At 44.4% G+C, this 21,782-nt stretch overlaps 1 long non-coding RNA gene and 1 other non-coding gene across 2 annotated transcripts; both read left to right on the top strand.

Annotated features, from left to right (window-relative positions):
* The first annotated feature begins 8,327 nt into the window (after nt 1-8,327).
* On the top strand, nt 8,328-8,400 carry TRNAF-GAA (transfer RNA phenylalanine (anticodon GAA)). Its single transcript has one exon. It is a non-coding gene; the product is annotated as a tRNA-Phe (tRNA).
* Nucleotides 8,401-13,413: 5,013 nt separating this feature from the next.
* Nucleotides 13,414-19,566, top strand: LOC133258529 (uncharacterized). The gene is made up of 2 exons (XR_009740071.1): nt 13,414-17,650; nt 19,246-19,566. It is a non-coding gene; the product is annotated as an uncharacterized LOC133258529 (long non-coding RNA).
* The last annotated feature ends 2,216 nt before the right edge of the window (nt 19,567-21,782 follow it).

Here is a 21,782-nt window from a genome sequence, read left to right as displayed (position 1 = left end):
CCTGCATAATGACAATACCATTTTTTTAACCACTCTTTTCTTTTTAAAATATTTATTTATTTATTTGGCTTTAGTTGTGGCACATTGTATCTTTACTTGTGGCATGTGGGATCTAGTTCCCTGACCAGGGATCAAACCCCAGGCATCCTGTGCTGGGCACGCAGAGTCTTAGCCGTTGGACCACCAGGGAAGTCCCTCTGATCACTTTTTTTAGTTACTCATCACTGGGGGCTTCCATGAGTATGTGCAATGCACAGGTTAAGAAACAAAATGTTTTTCTCTTGTTAATATACCTTTTGTCAGAAACATTTACAGGACTCCATCTAGGAAACCTAAAATGAGTAGAAAGAAAACATTTTTTTTCCTCTCTATCCCCCAAATTCTCTTTATTTATGTATATATTCTGTTCCAGGCTCCAAAAAAAGTCCACACATTACTGTGGGTTATGTCCTTTTATTAATAATCTCATATAGAACTCTATCCCCATCTTTTTGATGTTTTGTTTTTTCATAACGCTGGTATCTTGAAGACAGCAAACCAGAAGTCTTAGAGAATGTCTTATTCTCTGGATTTGTCTAGTTTTTTTTTTCATGTGTCATCTTACTTATTTCTCCATTTTCTGAATTTCTTATAAACTGAAAGTTAGGTCTACCTAGAGACCTGAGTAGTTTCGGGTCAAACATTTCTCGGCAAGAAGCCTTCATAGGCCATCCATGGGATCGCAAAGCATCGGACATGACTGAGTGACTGAACTGAACTGAACTTCATAGGTGATGCCTAGGCACGATTATATTGCAGGATTAGGAAGCCCATAACAATGGGCTGAAGGACTTCCATTTACACTGAGGTATAAACGATTCCTAGCAAGTCCTTTTCTGAGTCCAGAGTTTCATCAGAGCACTGTGAATCGAAAGCAATTAGGCCTCAAGATTCTCAGAGCAACATCAGCATAAACTTTGCTCCTGGGCTTGGGGAAATGAGCCAGGTTCATGTAAACAGCAAGATTCCTCGCTAAGGTCAAGAAGACCGCTCGCCTCAAAACCTAATGCCCCCAATGTGCATGTGGACTATAGATTTAAATCCACTGCTATATTTCAGTAAAGCTGGTCTAATACAGGGACAGACATTGTGCAGTGTGATCACCCTGGCCTGGGGCTCAGAACTGAGTTCTGGTCCCAGCTCTGTCACCAAAGGACTGTATGACTCACGGAATCATTAACCTCTGGGGCTTTTATTGACTCACTCACAAAGCAGAGGCCACTGTCCCAGCTGATCAATGTGAGATCACCTGTAAATATTACACAAGCACCGGTGTGATTGCATGTCTCTCACATGTGATTGTATTTACGTCTCACGGAGACAGGAAAAAATACTTTGATTTTACGCCTCCCATTCCTTATGGGGCAGCAGGGAAGCCTCAGTCATTCCCAAGTTGAAGCATTCTCCTTTTTCCAACCACCCAATCATCAAGAGGGCAATAAATTAACCGTCTGAACACTTCCATCTGTGATGTGATGATGGCTTCCTTCCTGTCCCTCGAGGAAGCTCTGGACACCCAACCATCTATGGGAAAATGCGTGGAGCTGCAGCCCTTTCTGAACCCTATGCAGCCTTTGGTGGCTGGAGAAAACTGAGTGTAATGTTTCCCAACTGCTAATGAAGGGAAGGTGCTGGATAGCTGAGTGGGAGAGTCTGGGATCAGGGCTCTGCTTACTGTCCCTGTAACCTGAAAAAAGTGAAAATGTTAGTCGCTCAGTTGTGTCTTACTCTTCGAGATTCCGTGGACTGCGGCCCTCCAGGCTCCTCTGTACATGGGACTCTCCAGGCAAGAATACTGGAGTGAGTAGCCATTCCCTTCTCCAGGGGATCTTCCTGCCCCAGGGATCCCTGGTCTCTTGCATTGCAGGCAGATCTTTACCTTCTGAATAACCTAGGAGCGCCCTGGACACCTGCCCTGACAACTCCCTCTGCAGGACAGAGGAGACCACGTTGCAGGAGGCTTCTGCCTCCCACTGCAGATCCTGAGCACAGCAAGCAGCAAAGCTAGCTCTGCAGTCCGTCTCACCCCATCCCTCCAAGCAAAAATGTCCTCCAGAGGAACTCTGGCCTGTGTGTGCAAGGGGGACAGGGAGGAAGGGTAGAGAAGCACTGACTTGTCACCAAGAGTCCCAAGGAAAAGTGAGGTGGGTCAGGAAGTGGCCAGTGGAGGGACACAGAGTTGAGGGTGTAAGGATGCAACAGACAGAGCTAGAGTGGTGGATGAAAGCAGAGGGGAGAGTCAAGAGTGCTGGGCACCTGGGAGGCTGGAGAAGCATCAGGACCAAATAGCACAGGTGCTTCTGTGTCCTCCTTTTCTGAGCCTCTGGTCATTTAACACTGCCTTGTACATCCTTAGCTTCCCTCGTGGCTCAGATGGTAAAGAATCTGCCTGCCATTCAGGAGATCTGGGTTTGATCCCCGGGCTGGGAAGATCCCTTGAAGAAAGGAATGACAACCTACTCCAGTATTCTGCCTAGAGAATACCATAGACGGAGGAGCCTGGTCTGCTACCATCCACGACTGAGCAACAAACGCTTTCACTTCGTGCATCTTCAGTGGGGCAAAGGAAGAGACAGATTTATTTATTGTTTCTGGCTTTCTTTCTTTCTTTTTTTTTAAACAAGGGATTTAGGGAAGTCCTGACTTGTTTATTCTGCCTTATTTCTTTGGGTGAATAACCAGGTCTTATTCCTTAATCGCTGAATAGGGTGGAGTAGGGAGATGGAGCAGGGACGCAGGTGGGAGGCTGGCCCAGTTCATCAAGAAAGGAGACAAGACAAGCCGACAATTATTTAAAGCATGGCCAAGCCTCTGAAACTCAAGCTCTGGAGTCCAAGTTCTCTGGCCTTTAAGGCATCGTGCAAAATCCACATGGCTAGTTAAGTGTTTGCTTGATGGATGTGGGAGGATTAGATTAGAATATAGAAAAAGCTCAGTTGGTTGTTCTTAAGTATAATTTACTTAATTGTTTCTGGCCTTGTAAGTATACCCCAAGGCTTAATATTGATGTCTGTGATTCAACAAAAACAAAAAAGCCAATAAGGTCTTTATAGACTTGTGTTTAATGGCTTTAAATAAATTAACTTCTTTTGGATCAATTCAGCACACTGATGATATCTGCAATCTACTAACTTTTTTATACTGCTCCCCTAAGTTACAACTTTAATATATAAGTTTTGGAGAAAATCTCTTTCTATACATCAAGAAAAAAATTCTTTCTACATATAGAGAATTTCAAGAGGTATAGAGATACCCATTAAAAAAAAGCATCTACAAGAGAAGCTGAGCCCTAACCCCAAACTCCAGATACAGATTTAGACTCATGCCGATTTTTCATTGAAATGGGGTCTTTTTTAAAAAAAAAAATTAAGAGCATTTGGTAGAGGCTGTAGAATATGCTTTGTGGATCAGTAATCAGTTCTGCACCAAATTAACTGTGTAACTGGCATGAACTGAACTGTTCTTCTCTTCCAGTTCATATTGAAGCCTAGCTGCCATTGAGACTGTATTTGGAGAGGGAACTTTTAGGAGGTACTTAAGCTTAAGGAGGTCCTAAAAGTAGGGACCTAACCAAATAGGATTAGTGGCTTTAGAAGAAGAGGAAGACAATGAGACAGAGACAGAAGACAAAGAAAGACAGAGAGAGAGAGAGATCTCCATGAACACGCACCAAGGAAAGTCCATGTGAGCATACAGTGAGAAGACAGCCATCTGCAAGCCAGGAAGAGCGCTCTCAAGAGGAACCTACTCTGTTATCACCTTGATCTTAGACTTCCCATCCTCCAAACCTTGAGAAAATAAATGTCTGCTGTTAAAGTGCCTCACTCCACCCTCCCAACATCTATGGTACTTTGTTCTGGCAGCCCAGGCCAACTAAGACGGTATCCTTAAGCAAGCTGTCTGTAGCATCTCTGGGTCTCTGTTTCCTGATATGTAAATTTGTGGATCAGGCTAAATAAACCTCATGGTCTCTGCCATATCTAGCATTACCATGATTCTAATGGAATTTTTTTTGGCTCCAGAAGAGCAGCAATCTTAAAAATTCTTTTTAATTCTGAGTTTCCAATTTTCATAAAAGTTACAAAATGGCACAGAAAAGTCCCAAGTATCTTTTACCCCTGTTCACCAACTTTCAATATTTTCCCCTATTTACATTTTCATATTCTCTCTCTGTGTCTCTCTCTCTCTTTGTATTTGCCCACACATCATCATTTTATTTTTTTGAACCATTTGAGGGTAAGCTGCAGCTATGATATTTCTTTATACCTGAATACACTGGTATTTCCTAAAACAAGGATATTTCCTCACCTAGCTATGGTTTTTTAACATTGACATGACATTTTTATGTAATCTATAGCCCGTGTTCTAATTTTTTTAATTGCTCTACTACGATCCTTAAAGCATTTTCCCTCCTGAATAGAAACCAGTTCGGCATCACATATTACTTTTAGTTGTGAGAGAGTCAGTTCCTAGGCAGGTTGATAAGGAGTCTAGGGGTTCCCAAGGAGAGAGGGGTCTGGAATTCTCAAGGAGGAAGAAAGGACAAACTTTTTTCCTTCTCTACATTCCTTAGGATTATATAACAATAATGTATCCTGCCTGAGGACAGTCTTTGTATTAAACCTTCTGGCTAATTCTGTTATCTTAAAATGTAAATTATGGGAGTAGGTCTGATGAGGTCTTTACAACCTCCAGACATTCTTTGGAATATATAACTTCATTGTTAACACTAGCAAGCGGGTACTCTTTCTGCCCTCTTCTGATGCCTATGTCAGAAGCTTTTTCTATCTCCTTTATACTTTAATAGAACTTAATTACACAAAAGCTCTGAGTGATCAAGCCTTGTCTCTGGCCCCGGGTTGAATTCTTCTCCTCCGGGGGCCAAGAATCCCGGTGTCTTAGCATGATTCAACAACAACCTTTCAGTTGTCATGTCTCTGTTGCCTCCTTCCATCTGGAACAGTGGCCCAGCTCTTCTTTGCTTTCATCACCTTAACAGTTCTGAAGAATATACGCCAGTCATTTACTTGATTGCCTTTATATTACGATTTGTTAAATGTTACTTCATGATTCCATTCAGGTTATGCATCCCTGACTGGACCATGATTGAAGTGGCAAGCTGTGTCCTTTTGAAGGACTCACATTAGCAGGCACATGATGTTTCAGTGTCCTTCACTGGTGAGGTTCATCTTGATGACCAGATTAAGGCATTGTCCAGTTTCCCCACCGTATATTTTCTATTTCCCCTTTGCAACTATTAAGGAATCTACAAAGAGATACGTTGAGACCATGCCATGATCTTGCCCATTGCATAATTTTGCCTGAAGACATAGCATCCACTGATGATTCTTGACCCAACCAGTCTTTACTATCATGCTTGGAAAATGGTGATTTTCAATGCGACCACTCCATCCATATTTTTCAGTCAAAAGTGAAAGTGAAGCCGCTGAGTTGTGTCCGACTCTTTGTGAGCCCATGGACTGTAGCCTGCAGGCTTCTCCGTCCATGGGATTTTCCAGGCAAGAGTACTGGAGTGGGTTGCCATTTCTTTCTCCAGGGGATCTTCCTGACCCAGGGATTGAAACCAGGTCTCAGCGACCAAACCCAGGTCTTCCATCTTTCGGGCAGATGGCTTTACCCTCTGAGCCATTTTTTGGTCAATGCAAATTATTTACCTGTTGGCTAGAACCCTCAATCTCATTCTCTCTGCATTATTATACTCATGGATTCTTATTTTATTCAAGGGGTAGTTATCACCTTCCTTATTTATTTTGAAGCCTAGATTTCCCCAGATTTGGCCAGTAAGAGCCCCTTCAAACTGGCTCTTATGTCCTTTTGATATACTCCCTTCTTTCTAACATTTTTGAGAAATACTGACTAAAATCAGAGGCAAATAAAAATAAGTGTTACTTTTTTGGACTGTGAGGTCCCAGGAGCAAAGTTCAGGACAGATTATCAATCGATAGTTGTTCAAAAATTTATTAGACACTATAACTATATACAATATATTCTCTTCAGTTTTGTTATTTTTAGATCTTCTAGTTAGTTCCCATAATTAGTCTTCATGGTTATCATAGGTAATTAGACTGGAGTTGGCCAGAATCCTTGGACTACTTTGGGAGACAAGACTGCAGCCAAAGTTTCTTTTCAACATGGAGTCCTTTCACTGATTTAAATGCCAACTTATCATCAGTCCCTTCCGACTGTGAGCATGTCCATAAACTTTTCCCTTCACTTTAGCCTTTGGCATTTGGTCTCTGCAGAAGCCTGATGGTTCTTCTAGCTTCTATAATCTTGAGAACAAAGCAGATTTTTCTCCCAAACTCAGTAGTAATTTTCATTCAACACTGCTATCAGCATCAAGGCACTAAGCTAGAGGCTTCCAAACTTTCTCTGTATATAATGCTCCTCCTGTCTCAGTAAATTTTTCCAATGCCCTCAGGCCAGAAGAAATACCAAACAGTTCCTTTCATGAAGTACTCAGGCCCACACAATTTATTAAGTATTTGTGTCCAACATCTTTGTAACTGTTTGGAAAAAATGGTAACACATAAATTGAAAAAAGGGTATATATAAATATTTTTTCATAACAGAGTTTTTTTTTTATGTAAGCCATCTCCTGCCATGAACAAAGAAACTGAAGATCAGCATTAACGTCATCACTAGATACAAGAAGGTGAGTTTAAGGTCCCTGATACACATTTTCTGGTCCATGTGTGCAGAATAATGGTCGAAATCGGTGCTGTGGTCTCCACTGGGTAGTGGTCCAGATTCTCTTCGTTCATCTTTAGAGCCAGTTGGAAGTGGATTCACATGAGGGTATGGAATAGGGTATGTTTACCATCTCCCCAGGGAAAGGGCTTGGACCTGATTCAAAGATAGGGGTAGGTGATGAACTCCAACTTTTTCCTCATCCCTACACCCATTCCAAATCCCATTAAAACTTACCTGTCACTTTCCTAGTCACCCAGGTTCAAGCCTTCCCTACAGTCTTTGGAGGAGAATGTGAAAGGTAGCCACATTCATGACATTCAAGAAAAACCCTCTTTCCCCACCTCTTTACGTTTGACCTGCACAAGGAAGCGGCTCCAAATTTTTCCTTCTTCCACTCCAACCTCTCCTAAGCCTACACAGAACTCTATCCATCCCCAAGCTCGCTTTGGTCTCTTCTCTTCCTTAACCAATGACTTCTGATAAATGCCAAGTTCTTCTGTTTGGATTTACAACAAAGGAACTCAGAAAGCGACCTTGGAGATGGCTATCACTCCCCATATTCAAACATTTTTTTCTTTCATATTCGTATGCATACATACATCTATCCCTCAAAATTGGCTGTGAAGCTTCCATGTAAGTGGGTAAAACGGCGGTGATAATCAACCCCGCCTTTGGAGAATTACAATTTAATTGGAGAGGGGGGAAAAGGCAAAACAAAACAAAAAGGGCATTTGGGCGGTGCAGAGTGTCTGTGCTTGACACGTAGCTGGTGCTTCAGAAACATTTAGTATTGATATTGGGTGACCGTGGTCAATGAGCTCGCCAAGCTTTTAAGGTGTACCTGGCTGATTCCGTGCAGCGTGGTGGCAGGTAAACGCAGCAGGGCGAGAACCCGGGATCGCGGAGACTGCAGCTCTGCCTCCATGCCCTGGTCCATTTCTTGTCTATACCAATAGTGAAAAGTGTGCGGTCACAGCTGGAAGGGGCTATCCTAGGGCAAGGGGCTTGCCAATGGGACACCCTGCATCGGGACCGCTGGAAACAGCTGTGGGCGGACTGAGCCCGGGTGCCAATAAGCCGCGGAGCCCTGGGGGCGGGGGGCGCGCAGCCATCGCTGCTTTTGACCCCGCTCGGCCGGGCTGCGGGCCAGCCCGACCCCTGAATCCTGCAGCCGAGACACCGGCTCGTTCATGCTGCCGGCTGTCGACGATTAAACCAGAGGTTCAGATTATACTGGAAAAAGTTAAGTAAGTTGCCAGTCCAGGTTCGATGCATGATGCTGGATGCTTGGGGCTGGTGCACTGGGACAGCTTCAGGATGGGGAACACATGTATACCTGTGGCGGATTCATTTTGATATTTGGCAAAACTAATACAATTATAAAGTTAAGTAACGTATACTTAGCTATTTAGTCATGGCTCATAAAAAGGCAGACATCTAGATATAGACATTAAAAAAAGAAAACCACTTAATTTGACAAGGAAGAAACATTTTTAAGTGATTGCTGGGAAGAGACGGAAGAAGCCAACGTCAGAAGTTCAGTGATAGTTTACTGTGAGGGCGACAAAAAGGGCGCCGAAATAGCTCAGTTGGGAGAGCGTTAGACTGAAGATCTAAAGGTCCCTGGTTCGATCCCGGGTTTCGGCAGAGCCTTTCTTTTTCAATCCAGACATTTGAATTTCGTAGATTCCCTTCTGTAGAGTAGCCTGGCTCATTAATTCCGGCCCAGGTAAAGCCTGAGACTTGAAGGGCGAGCAAGAAGTGGAAATAGCCGTTCTGGGGCAGCCCTAGGTGGCTTCTCCTCCCGGCCACTTCCGGAGCGTCTCCTGGTCTGGCGTCGGAGGCGCTGCTGCGCGTGCGCAATACGGCGCGTGGTGGCTGCAGCCGCCCTGCTCCAGCGGAGAGCCGGAAGTGCAGCGATCCTGTGACCGTAGCGCCCCCGGGTGGTGAGAGGCGGATGCGCGCTGGTAGCCGTGAGAAAAGAGTAGCTCTTTCTGCCGGGGCTGGAGAAGGCAATGGCACCCCACTCCAGTACTCTTACCTGGAAAATCCCATGGATGGAGGAGCCTAGTAGGCTGCAGTCCATGGGGTCGCTAAGAGTCAGACACGACTGAGCGACTTCACTTTCACTTTTCACTTTCATGCATTGGAGAAGGAAATGGCAACTCACTCCAGTGTTCTTGCCTGGAGAATCCCAGGGACGGGGGAGCCTGGTGGGCTGCCGTCTATGGGGTCGCACAGAGTCGGACACGACTGAAGTGACTTAGCAGCAGCAGTAACTTCTCCCCTGGAGAAGGAAATGGCAACCCACTCCAGTATCCTTACCTGGAGAATCCCATGGACGGAGGAGCCTGATAGGCTATAGTCCACGAGGTCGCAAAGAGTCGGACACGACTGAGTGACTTTTACTTTACTTTACTTCTGCCGGGGCGGGAGCGAAGCCAAAAGGGAAAGCTCGTTCTAAATTTCATCCGCGTGCATGCGTGCGTGCTAAGCTGCTTCCGTCGTGTCCGAGTCTGTGCGACCCTGGGGACTGCAGCCCATCAGGCTCTTCTGTCCGTGGGATTCTCCAGGCAAGAATACTGGAGGGGATTGCTTCTCCAAATTTCATCCGCAAAGCTTCCCAATTTGAAAAGCAAAATCCCTACTGCTGAATCAAATGGCATTCCTCTGATCTTGCCCAGGGAGGGAACCGGACGGCTGGGTATTTCTGGTGAAAATGCACCAAACTCAGCTCTGGGATGCCACGGTCAGGGTTACTTGTCCAATAGGTTAAAGCGTGGCAGCTTTACATCTCCGTGAAATTAATCAGTTCTCCGTCGCAACAATTTTATTTACAGTCTAGATCAGAAGTTCGCAAAGTGATCCCAGGGCTAGCAGCCACAACTTCACCTGGAACTACTTAGAGATTTAAGTTCTCATCCGCGCTTGATACCTACTGAATGGGAAACTGGGGTGGGCCCATCGCTAGTTATTTTAACAAGTATTCAGGGGATATAAAAATCGCGGGTTCTATCCGTTGGCCAAGGAGATCCCCTGGAGGAGGGCATAGCAACCCACTCCAGTATTCTTGCCTGGCGAATACTCCAGTATTCGGATCCTGGCTCAGCTCCCAGGCCTACACAATATGTATCAGGCCCCCGGACTCCCTTTTCTTTACTCAGAAGCACCTACATTAGCCTTGGAGTGGGTCCCACAGACCAGGGTACGTGCCCCCAGCACATCCCACCACCAACACACACATCCAACATGAAAGCAAAAATTCTCAGAAAAATTAATTCTGAGCAGATGTCAAAGCTTTATTTCAAACTTGCAGGGAAAGTCCCCGTGGACAGTGGAGCCTGGTGGGCTATACAGTCCATGGGGTCCCAAAGAGTCCGAAACGACTGAAGCAACCCAGTACAGGGGATTCTGAAGCAGCTAAAGTTTGAGAACCGCTTATCTAGATGTTCCTTTCAGTTTTTAAAACAGCCCTTTCCTAAGACTGTTTTTGTGGACAGACTTTTCCCTTGTGCTGTCTTTTTCCCTACAAGTTTGAAATAAAGCTTTGACATCTGCTCAGAATTAATTTTTCTGAGAATTTTTGCTTTCATGGTGAATGTGTGTGTTGGTGGTGGGATGTGCTGGGGGCACGGACCCTGGTCTGTGGGACCCACTCCAAGGCTAACGTAGGTGCTTCTAAGTAAAGAAAAGGAGTCCGGGGGCCTGATATATATTGTGCAGGCCTGGGAGCTGAGCCAGGATCCAAAGGTAGAAGTTGTAAGGATGCAGATTTTAATTGAAGGAAGAAGAAATTTCAGTCTATTGTGAAGTGAAGTGAAAGTCGCTCAGTCGTGTCCGACTCTTTGGGACCCCATGGACTGTATAGTCCATGGAATTCTCCAGGTCGGAATACTGGAGTGGGTAGCCTTTCCCTTCTCCAGGAGATCCCAACCAAAGGATCAAACCTAGGTCTCCTGCATTGCAGGCAGATTCTTTACCAGCTGAGCCACAAGAGAAGCCCTCAGTCTAGTGGAGTCACTATAAAGGGGAAGATGCATTTTAGCGAGGTGATGAGTTGCTGGTCAACAGATGAAAGACAGTCACTTGTGGGACCTATGCATGAAATCTTGCATATATTCTGCTTCTCTTGAGTTGAAAGGGAAGGCTACTCACATTATGAAATCTTGTGTGCACTCAGGTTGTTATTTCACTCATTGATTGAACACCAATTATATACCTCCCGCTATGTGATCCTTATAACTGCCCTGTGAAGTTACTTATTATTATCTTCATTTTACACATAACAGTGTAGGAGGGCAAGGATTAAACATATATCAGGTGTCTATGTCCTAAATGTTATTAAAAGTGAACAGATGTTGGGATATTTGGGTACATAAAAATAAAAATAGCTTGAGTGAGTCATGTCCGACTCTTTGCAACCCCATGGACTATATTTACAGTCCATGAAATTTTCCAGGCCAGAATACTGAAGTGGGTAGCCATTCCCTTCTCCAGGGGTTCCTGACCCAGGGATCAAACACAGGTCTCCTGCACTGCAGGCAGATTCTTTACCATCTGAGCCACCAGGGACATCCAGGGAAGAACAGTTGCAGGAGTAAACTAAAAGCTTTGCTGGTTAATCAGGAATGGCTCTTTGGGTAAGTAGGTCTTGATTGGGCCCTCAGAGGAAGATTTCTTGGTTAGGGAAACCCCAAACTGGAGTGCACCCAGACATGCACCTGTTCAGATGGGAGGAGAATGGTGTGGGTGCCAGGCAGTGGCAGTGACTGTTCATTTCAGGCAGCCTGAGGCCGGATTGCCTTGTGGGCAGACACAGTAAGACTGTATCTGCTGCAGGAGCACAGACATCTGTATGGGAGGTGGGCTTGAGGGACACACTGGGTTACAAGTCTGAAGAGCTGTTGGAAAACATATTTTAACTGAGTAACTTTTAAAGATCACACTGGCTTTCTTCAGCGATTCAGGAACCAGGCAGCATCCCTGCTAGGAAATAAAAAGGGGTCCGAGGAGCTGTTCAGAAAGCAGAAGGAGGCAGGACAGGAAGTTATTCTAGCAGAGATCTGATTGTTTCAGGCAAGGCCACCTTCCTTTGGGAGGGCCAACAGAGGTCTATCAGACAAACTGAGGGTTTCCCTTGTTGGCTCAGCTGATGAAGAATCTGCCTGCAATGCGGAAGACCTGCGTTCAATCCCTGGGTTGGTAAGATCCCTTGGAGAAAACTCCAGTCTTCTGGCCTGGAGACATGACTGACTGACTTTCCCTTCACTTCACCTCTGTAGGGGATGGAGAATTTCCCTCCTACCCCTCCCGAATTCTTGTGGCTGGACTAATAATAAAATCCACCGAAGACAGATTAACAAGAGAAAAAGAGACACATTTTAATACATGCTCACGGATGTCTCAGAGAAATGAGACCTAAGAAATGGACAAAGCGGTCACCTTTTTTAGTCTTTAGACGAAGAAACAATCTGTGAGGAATTGACAGGGCGAAGAAACTAAGGCTTTGGGTGCTTAGTGAAGAATCTAAGCAGAGTTTGGGCTTGGGGTGGTACATTGAAACAGTAGCCAGGCTTGTTCATATAGGCTTCTGAATTCCCTCTCTCTGGTGATAAGGGTGTCCTCTACCTCCTGATGCAGGGAGAGTGCCATTCACAGGGAAGATATTTTCCTGCTTCCAGGGAAATTTAAGAGGGTTCAGGGTCCCTCTAACATTGGCCATTAAAAAAAATTATTTTTGACTACACTGATCTCTGTTGCTGTGTGTGGGCTTTCTCTAGTTGTGGAGATGGGGGCCACTGTCTAGTTGCGATGTGTGGACTTCTTTATTGTGGCTTCTCTTGCCGAGGGGGCTTAATTACTCCTTGGCATGTGGGATCTTCCTCGACCAGGGATTGAACCCACGTCCCCTGCTTTGGCAGGCGGATTCTTAACCACTGGACCACCAAAGCTTCTTAAGTAGCTTTGATTCAAAATAATCAATATGCCATTGAGGCACAATTTGGGGTGACCTACCCTGGGCACTGGCACCTCACTACTGTGACCAGGTAATGCCAGACTGACTAGAGGATGATGTTCCTGGGAGAGGAGGAAGCTGCCATTTGGTTAGGTATTAATTCCTCATTCCAGTACTAACCAGGTCCAACCCTGCTTAGATTCCAAGATCAGACAAGATGGGGTGCATTCAGGGGGGATTAGCCATAGACAGGTTAGGTATTAAGTCTCAGTTTGGTGACCTTGGGCTTAGCATAATTGGCTCCATTTTGGGCCTGATAGCTAATTGTTTTTTGCTTTTATATTACATTTTTATTTTGCAAGAAAATAAAGTATGCAACTTAAAAATAAAATTAAAACATTAAGCAGTTCATCAAAATATTTCAGCCTACTGCATACTATGGAAACTATGATAGCTCATTTTTTTTTAAACAAGGGAACAGTTAAGAGGATATTTTGGGCAGGCCTCCACTGGATCTGTTTTCCTAAAAGGTTTTGCTGACTTTGTGGGAGGCAAGAATGATAAGGAGGAAGGTAGGCAACCTTTAAAAAAATTAAATATGTATTTTATTAAAAATTACATATGCATATATTTTTATTAAAAAATGTTACAAATGTATACATATACATATTGGGGCTTCTCAGGTGGAGCTAGTGGTAAAGAATCTGCCTGCCAATGCAGGAGACCCAGGTTCAATCCCTGAATCGGGAAGATCCCCTGAAGTAGGAAATGGCAACCCACTCCAGCATTCTTGCCTGGAAAATTCCATGGGCAGAGGAGCCTGGTGGGCTGCAGTCCATGGGGCCACAAAGAGTCACACATGACTGAGTGAGCATGCACACACGTACATGTATATTCATACCATGTAATTTTTTAACCTTAATATGTAAAGTCTACAGATGTAATCTGATCATTTTTATTGCCTTTCACTGCCATGTGACCTGCTCTAATAGATGTCAAACATCATCAGTTTCCAGTGGTGAAGGCTGAGAAATACTGAACATGCGTTGTCTCCTAGGGACCCTCTGATGCCAGGTATCAGGGGTGGTGTGTAGCTCTTTATAAACAGAGAGGGATGTAAAGGGTAAAAGTGAAGTGTGGAGTCAGCCCTTATTCCAGAAAAGAAATGCTTTCAATGGAAAGAACACCATCACATTAAAGATTTATAAGACTTAATGCTCAGCCCAGGTCTTTATTGTCAGCAGAAAGGTTGTGGATATCTCTTCTTGCTTCAGGGCCTTTAACTTGGGTGGTCAGGGGGAAGGCTTTTTTTTCCTGTTTCCTTGGTGAGCTTTTGGAAAAAACCTGGGCCCTCTGGGTCATCTGATAAATTTCTAAGGTGACATGCAAGCATTGCTAAATGACTATCTCTTAATTATCCCAGATGCTATACTCATTTTAGGTCAGAACTAGGATATAATGAAACTGTTACAATTGTTACACACAATATAAAACTAGATGAGCATTTAATAATTCATTGAGGCTTTTCATGTAATCAATGTGTACATGCCTTAATGCCCATTTTATTAGTCTTAGGTCCTATTTCTACTCATTTAAATGTAGAGTGGCTTATAGTTTAGTTTCCTGTTACAGTATTTGTCCATCTCAGACTTATCTAATGTTGAAGTCTGACGTTGGTCAGAAATACAACTCCTGCTGGGATTGGCCTTCAGTTCTGGGAATACATGAATCCTGCACAATCATCCTTAATAGGTGATGTCAGAAAGGACTGCTTTGTTTAAGGGTAGCTCACTTATCTAACTGGAAATCTTGGAGGGTTGTTTGCAGAGTAATGTTTGGGAGAGGGCCAGCAGACAGCCTGGGGAATGAAGCAGGACAGTCTGATGAGGGGCAAGGCTCTTCATAACAAATGCCCAGGTCTCATGTGAGTTCAAAAAAATTGAAAATTTCATATGAGTTGTCTTAAAGCAGGAGTGTGCAAATATTTGACTATTACAACCTAAATGTATTCTACAGTGCATTTGGGGCAACCCTGCCATTACATACTCCACTGGCCTTCTAGTCCAGAGAAGCAAAGAATGACCAGAGTTGCCATTTCCAGAGTGCTGTCCATGTGCCAGGCATTCTAAGATGGGGGTTCGAATTCTGGGTTGGGAAGAGCCCCTGGAGAAGGAAATGGCAACCCACTCCAGTATTCTTGCCTGGAAAATCCCATGGAGAGAGAGGCCTGGTGGGCTATAGTCCATGGGGTCACGAAAGAGTTGGACACCACTTAGCAACTAAACGGCAATAAATGGCAGATAAGACTAGTTAGTAAAGTTTATTACATAGGTTTTTCAGGTGCCATTTGTGGGCTGAGTAGGGTGTATAGTTGTCTCTGGGGATTAACTTCTGTCCTTTCTGGTAGAGAAGGAAGGGGGAACATTCTTACAAGTTTATGTCCTGTTTTTAAGCAAATGAGGGAGGTCAGAGAGCTTTGCTTGTATCTGCTTCTTCTCTTCTCATTTGCCTTTAATGCAAAATAATAATCTGCCAAAGTGGCAGGTTTGGGGTGGCATGTTTGGGGTGGCATGTTTGGGGTGGCATGTTTGGGGTGGCATGTTTGGGGTGGCATGTTTGGGGTGGCATGTTTGGGGTGGCATATTCTGCTACCCTTGAGGCAGACTCTGCTACCCTTCAAAAATATCTACTGAGATGTGATTTCTTCTTTGTGTGTTTGCTGTTGCTGGTGGTTCAGGAAGGAAGAGGGTGGAGTAGAGTGAGGTGTGGACACTGCTGACAGAGATCGTAAAAAGTGTGGTGGTCTCAGTGGCATGGATCCTGTTGTCTCTTAATCTTAATTGTGTCTAGAAGCAATACCAGTATACCTGCCTCAGAATTTTAAAAAGCACTTTGCATCCTAAGATAGACAAAGACAGCCCCCCAGGGGATCTCTCTGTCTGGTTAGAGTCCCCATAATAAATGAAACTATGAGCTTTTCCTGAAAGTTATTAACTCTGTATTATAGATAATTTCATTTACAACCATCTCAATGTTGTTATCTGAAGACAGGTAGTAACCTTTGTAGATAAAAATACTGTGAAAAAATCACTTCTTCCCACCATGAACAAACTATAAATTTGATAACACAGCTCATCTTAGGTATAGATGTGGCTTGTTGGATTTTTTTTTTGGATTTATTTAAGAGTTTCTTGTTTGTTTTCTTTTTAAGCCAGTCTTAAAAAAACCATTATTTATATATTTATTATTTGTCTGCACCATGCCTTTGTTGCGGCTCGTGGGATCGAGTTCCCTGCCCAGACGGAACCTAACCCTAATACTGCATTGGGAGGGTGGAGTCTCAGCCACTGGACCACCAGGGGAGTCCCAAAGCCATTCTTTTTAAAACCTGGATTGCCTAATCTAACCTCTTAGCAAGTAGATTATGTTTTTTTTCTTCTAAATACTTTTCTTAGAGCAAATGTCTCCTTAAAGATGGACTCTGTTAGAAAAGTAAAAAAAAAAAAAAAGAAAAAATTCAATAGAGTTTCAGGCAAATTGAAACGGGTTTAGCTGCTCCTCAGCATGTGGGATCTACCTGGACCAGGGAATTGATCCCATGTCTCCTGCATTGGTAGGCAGATTCTTTACCACCGAGCCACCTGCGAAACCCCTGAGCTGAACTTTTAAACCATATTTAGTATCCCATAAAGTATTGGAGATAATCTCACCCAATATCAATGATGTTTACATTCCCTAATTGGATTGAATGCGAAGGGATTTTAATGTTAAATCCATAAACTATATCTAGATTTGAACTATCTGATCTCTTATGCTAGGAATAATTATTAACAGAAAAGTTTGGTTTTGTTCCTTTATTTTTACAAAATGAAGGCCTGATTTATTTAGCTGTTGAGAAGGCAGGAAGGAAATACTGGTAGAGGGTGCATAGAAACCTCTCCGTTGTGAGCATTTTCTTATGTCAGGATGGCAAACTGCTCCTAGAAAAATGTAGTCAGGTGCCTGTTTATTCCACATCTAATTCTGTTAGTGTCTCCTCAATTAGTGTCCATCTTTCAAGTTCTCACTCACGTTTTGCCTCTTCATGAAGCCTATTCGCCATAGATTAGGCTGCAATGGATTTCTTCCATTTTGATCGCCCAGAGCGCTATGCACTCTGCACTGGGCATGTGATTCTGTCCCATCTGTCATTTTCTGTTTCGAATGTGTGCTCATTTCCTATGGCAAAATGCCACCTCCTCAGAAAAGGTGGTTTGGACATCAGGGAGAGATAGTTGAGAGTCTCTATGTTCTAGTGGGAAAATGTGAGGATTATGGAGGAGTGCTCTGCGAAAGAAGTCATCTGACCGGGAATGGCTGGAAGGATGTGAGCTTATTCCCTGAGAGGTTGGAGGAGTGCTGAGATCGAAGAAGGAAAGGAAAAGGGCAAAGACAACAGAAAAAAAAAAAAATCTGGCAGTCTGGAGGGGTGGTGGTGGTGGTGTAGTTGCTCAGTTGTGTTCAACTTTATGTGACCTCATGGACTGTAGGCTCCTCTGTCCATGGAAGTTCTGCAGTAGGGGATGTCAAATCCTCTCCCTAGCAGAGGTGGGGGTGGAGAGACGGACGTTGGGACAGTTGATCTCACCCCTAAAAGCAGGGAATCCTTAGAAGAGGGTTGTTACCTCAGACCTCAAGAGAAACTTCAGGAGAGCCAGAAAGCAACTTCATTCCTTTTAAATCTGAGTCCTCAGTTGCATTCATGGTAACACTGGAGTGCTTCAACCAACCTGGCTGAAGGATCTGAATTGCAAGTCAGTGCAACAATTTATGGTTCATCGCCTTGAACTTTCACATTGTAAAAACAGACGATTCATCAAAGTTATGTGCATTTTCGACCTCAGTGAATGAAGTGGAGGAATGCGGTCCAGCAAGAGGCAGAGGAGAAGGCTGAAACCACAGGTGGGTAACGCAGCTCTGTGGATACACGTGGTGGGAGCTGACTGGGCCTGAGCTCTGACCTCACCTATTGGCTGTGAAATGTTCATAGGTTCTGGCCTTCTCAGTTTCCGCTGGCCAACCTGTAAAATAGAAGGAAAAATAAATACTTATTTTTTAGGCCTCTTGAGCGAATTAAATGAAATGATCCAGGAAGTGCTCCTCCTGTGGCACCCGGCATCCTTAGCACTCAGTTGGCGCCCCTTGCTGGCCGCTCTCTTCCTTCAGGGATGGGTTCAAGCGTCAGCTCCTGTCGGTTTCCCCGGGAAATCTTTGGGTTTTTCTGCTTTGTACTTCCCGCACCTTATATGTTTATCCATCTAGATAATATTTCCTGACCGGCTGCTATCATCTCCTTAAGATGTCCATCCATGTGCAAAGCAGAGAGCACGCAGTCGGTGCTCAATGCAGATTTATCCAATGAATGAGTACATTTCCCTTTTCATCCTCCTGGCAGCGGTGATGGTGGCTCATCAGCATATTATGGCTTCTGGCTGTACTTGTTTTTATTATGTTCTCTAACAAGAGATCACGGAGAAGGCGATGGCACCCCACTCCAGTACTCTTGCCTGGAAAATCCCATGGACGCAGGAGCCTGGTAGGCTGTAGTTCATGGGGTCGCGAAGAGTCGGACACGACTAGCGACTTCACTTTCACTTTTCACTTTCATACATTGGAGAAGGAAATGGCAACCCACTCCAGTGTTCTTGCCTGGAGAATCCCAGGGACGGGAGAGCCTGGTGGGCTGCCGTCTATGGGGTTGCACCAGAGTCGGACACGACTGACTCGACTTAGCAGCAGCAGCAACAGCAGCAACAAGAGATCGAACTCTTTTGAAGGTCTGGGCCGAGATTCCTATTCCTTTTTTTTTTTTCTTTCTTTTTTTCAATGTTTATTTGCTTATTAATTATTTGGCTGTGCTGGGTCTTAGTTGCAGCTCTTGGGGTCCTTGCTCTTCCCTGGTGTATAAGGGGTCTTTAGTTTCTGCATGCAGGACCTAGTTCCTTGACCAGGGATGGAACCCGGGCTCCCTGCATTGGGAGCATGGAGTCTTAGTCACTAGACCACCTGGGAAGTCCCCCTATTGTTTTTCTGTGCCTTAGGTCACCCAGCCTTGTGCCAGAAACGTTCTAGGTTCTCAAGCAATGCTTCTTAACATCTATTGATTTGACAAGGCAATGGCACCCCACTCCAGTACTCTTGCCTGGAAAGTCCCATGGACGGAGGAGCCTGGTGGGCTGCAGTCCATGGGGTCGCTGGGAGTCGGATACGACTGAGTGACTTCAGTTTCACTTTTCACTTTCATGCACTGGAGAAGGAAATGACAACCCACTCCAGTGCTCTTGCCTGGAGAATCCCAGGGACAGAGGAGCCTGGTGGGCTGCCGTCTATGGGGTCGCACAGAGTAGGACACGACTGAAGCGACTTAGCAGCAGCAGCAGCAGCAACTTTTTCAGACAGACTAGAAAGGTTTTGTGGTTGATTTAAAATTATGGATGATTTTTAGTGTTTTTCTTTTGGTTTATGTATTAAATACTTTTTCACTTGTATTATTTTAGGAAAGGAAGAAAAAGAAACCTTCAGAATTCCGTGGATGGAGGGGTCTGGAGGGCTATTGTCCATGGGATTGCAAAGAATTGGACACGACTGAGCAACTAACACTAAACCTTCTTCAACATGGGAAGAGCAGGAAACTGGGCCTCTGTGTTAGTGTCCAGAAAAAGCGTGGGGTTGTCTTGGCCTAACAGACAAGTCGAGGCATTTTGGGACCAGGATCTGCCAGGGTACTAACCTGCATTAATGCAGGTCATAAACCTATGAGGGAGGGTCACAGTCACACATTACATGGTTGCTGTTCAATAAATATCTTAACAACAACAGTAACTTTCCATCTTTCAAGTTCTTTAAGATATACTGACTGCTATTTTTAAGTGGAAGATTTACATAGCTTTCTAGATAAATAGAAAACAATGTAAATCTTCATCAACAGAGGATAAGATGGTTGAATGGCATCACTGACTCAAGGGACATGAGTCTGAAGAAGCCCCAGGAGGTGGTGAAGGACAGGGAAGCCTGGCATGCTGCAATCCATGGGGTCACAAAGAGTAGGACACGACTCTTTGTGTCCTACTTTGTTTATCTAGTAGGACAACCACTAGATAAACAGGTTTTAGAAAGCTTTCCAGATGTAATGGAGATTAAGAGCTAAAAAAAGGTTTTGTGACCCAAGAAATATAAAGAAAGCAAACAATCCAGCACAGTAGAAACATGTCTTAATAATGAAAACGTTTTGCTTAATCCGCTAATGACTAGCTCATTCATTCTTGTGGGTTATGAGGCTTCGCAGGTGTTGGCATTCCGTAGATGTCCCCTTTGAGAAGCAGCTCTTGGACATCACAGGCCCTGGCAGCTCCCAGGACTTGATTCTGTCCAGTGTCAATGTGAAATCATTCGGTCCAGGCCTTTTGGCACTCAGCTATTTTCAGGGTTAGACCTATCAGCCTTGGATCCTAGACATTATATCTGCCATTGTATCTGCCTTGTAGCTGACCCTGGTCCTTGGTAGCTGCCATATTTCTGTGCACATACTTTGACCTACTGGGTCTTAAATAAAGGGCTCACTTGGAGAAGGAAATGGCAACTCACTCCAGTACTATTGCCTGGAAAATTTCATGGACACAGGAGCCTTGTAGGCTACAGTCCATGGGATTGCAGAGTCAGACATGACTGAGCGACTTCACTTCACCTCACTTCTATAGCTGTAGAAGGATTTTGTGTTACTTAATAGCTTCTGAATTGGTTCTTAATACCATTTTGGAAGCATAGCCCAACTTTTCCTGGGTTGAGAGTTATACTGTTTCTAGCTAACACCTTTTTGGGCTGCCTGTTGAGGAGCTGAATTGACTTCAGTTTTCCATAGAGGTCTGTGCTCGATGGAAGGTATTTTCCATTGAAGAGGGCAATCTAAGCCAGCCTGTGCCATCAAAAAGTACTGATATATTATTAGTGCTTATTTACAGTTCACCTGGGCTTCTCTGGTGGTTCAGATGGTAAAGAATCCACCTGCAATGCAGGAAATGTGGGTTCCATCCCTGGGTTAGGAAGATCCCCTGGAGGAGGGCATGGCAACCCACTCCAGTATTCTTGCCCGGAGAATTCCATGGACAGAGGAGCCTGGCAGGCTTGAATTCATGGGGTCTCAAAGAGTTGGACATGACTATGTGACTAACACACACACACACACACACACACACACACAATTCATCCTGCCTAACCAACCTGCACGTACAGATGCGGTCATAGTATTGGTAATAACTCAAAGTTTTTACCCCAATTCAAAGTCTTTTGCCCCAACTATTTATCGAAGACCTCAGCAATCAGAAAGAATCTTGCCTAGCTGCCTGGGGGTGTTTCGTATATTTTCAGAGAAAAAAATCTTGGATTGCTGGATGCCACCATTGGAACGCGGGTCTACCAGGCTTCTCTCATCTCCTGCTTGGCCTCATGGGTTCTGCCATAGTTCCACAGGGCCCTGACATGGGTACATTCAAGTTGTCAGGCTGCTGAGCATTTCTGTGTTCTATGGAGGAGACCTGCCGATGGATTCCAGTTCTTCTAGTGCTATGGTATAAAATAACCCCCTGAGAGTAGAATGGAAGTGCACCATCATCTCACATTTAGGACTGGGCTGGATCCCCTGATGGCAGAGATTACTGACACTCAGAATGATGGGCCTTGTTCAAAACCCCACCTGGATGCTATTAAATCCTGACTGTGAGATGCCGTCTGACACAGTGGTTCAGAGCATAAATTCTGGTGCCATTGACCTTTGGCCTTGCCACTGACCCTGTGGAAATCATTAAATCTCAGTTTCCTCACCATAAAATGGGGATGATAATAGTATTTCCCTAACAGGATTGTTGTGATCATTTAACTGCTAATCTATGTAACAGATATATACATGACCATGTGTAAAATAGATAGCTAGTGGGAAGTTGTTGTATAACACAGAGAGCTCACTAGGGTGAGATGTGGGGGTGGGAAGGAGGTTCAAGAGACAGGGGATATGTGTATACTTATGACTGATTTATATTGT

Source organism: Bos javanicus, chromosome 12 (genome assembly GCF_032452875.1).
Source record: "Bos javanicus breed banteng chromosome 12, ARS-OSU_banteng_1.0, whole genome shotgun sequence".
NCBI classification, from domain to species: Eukaryota; Metazoa; Chordata; class Mammalia; order Artiodactyla; family Bovidae; genus Bos; species Bos javanicus.
This window is presented reverse-complemented; position numbering and strand designations above follow the sequence as displayed.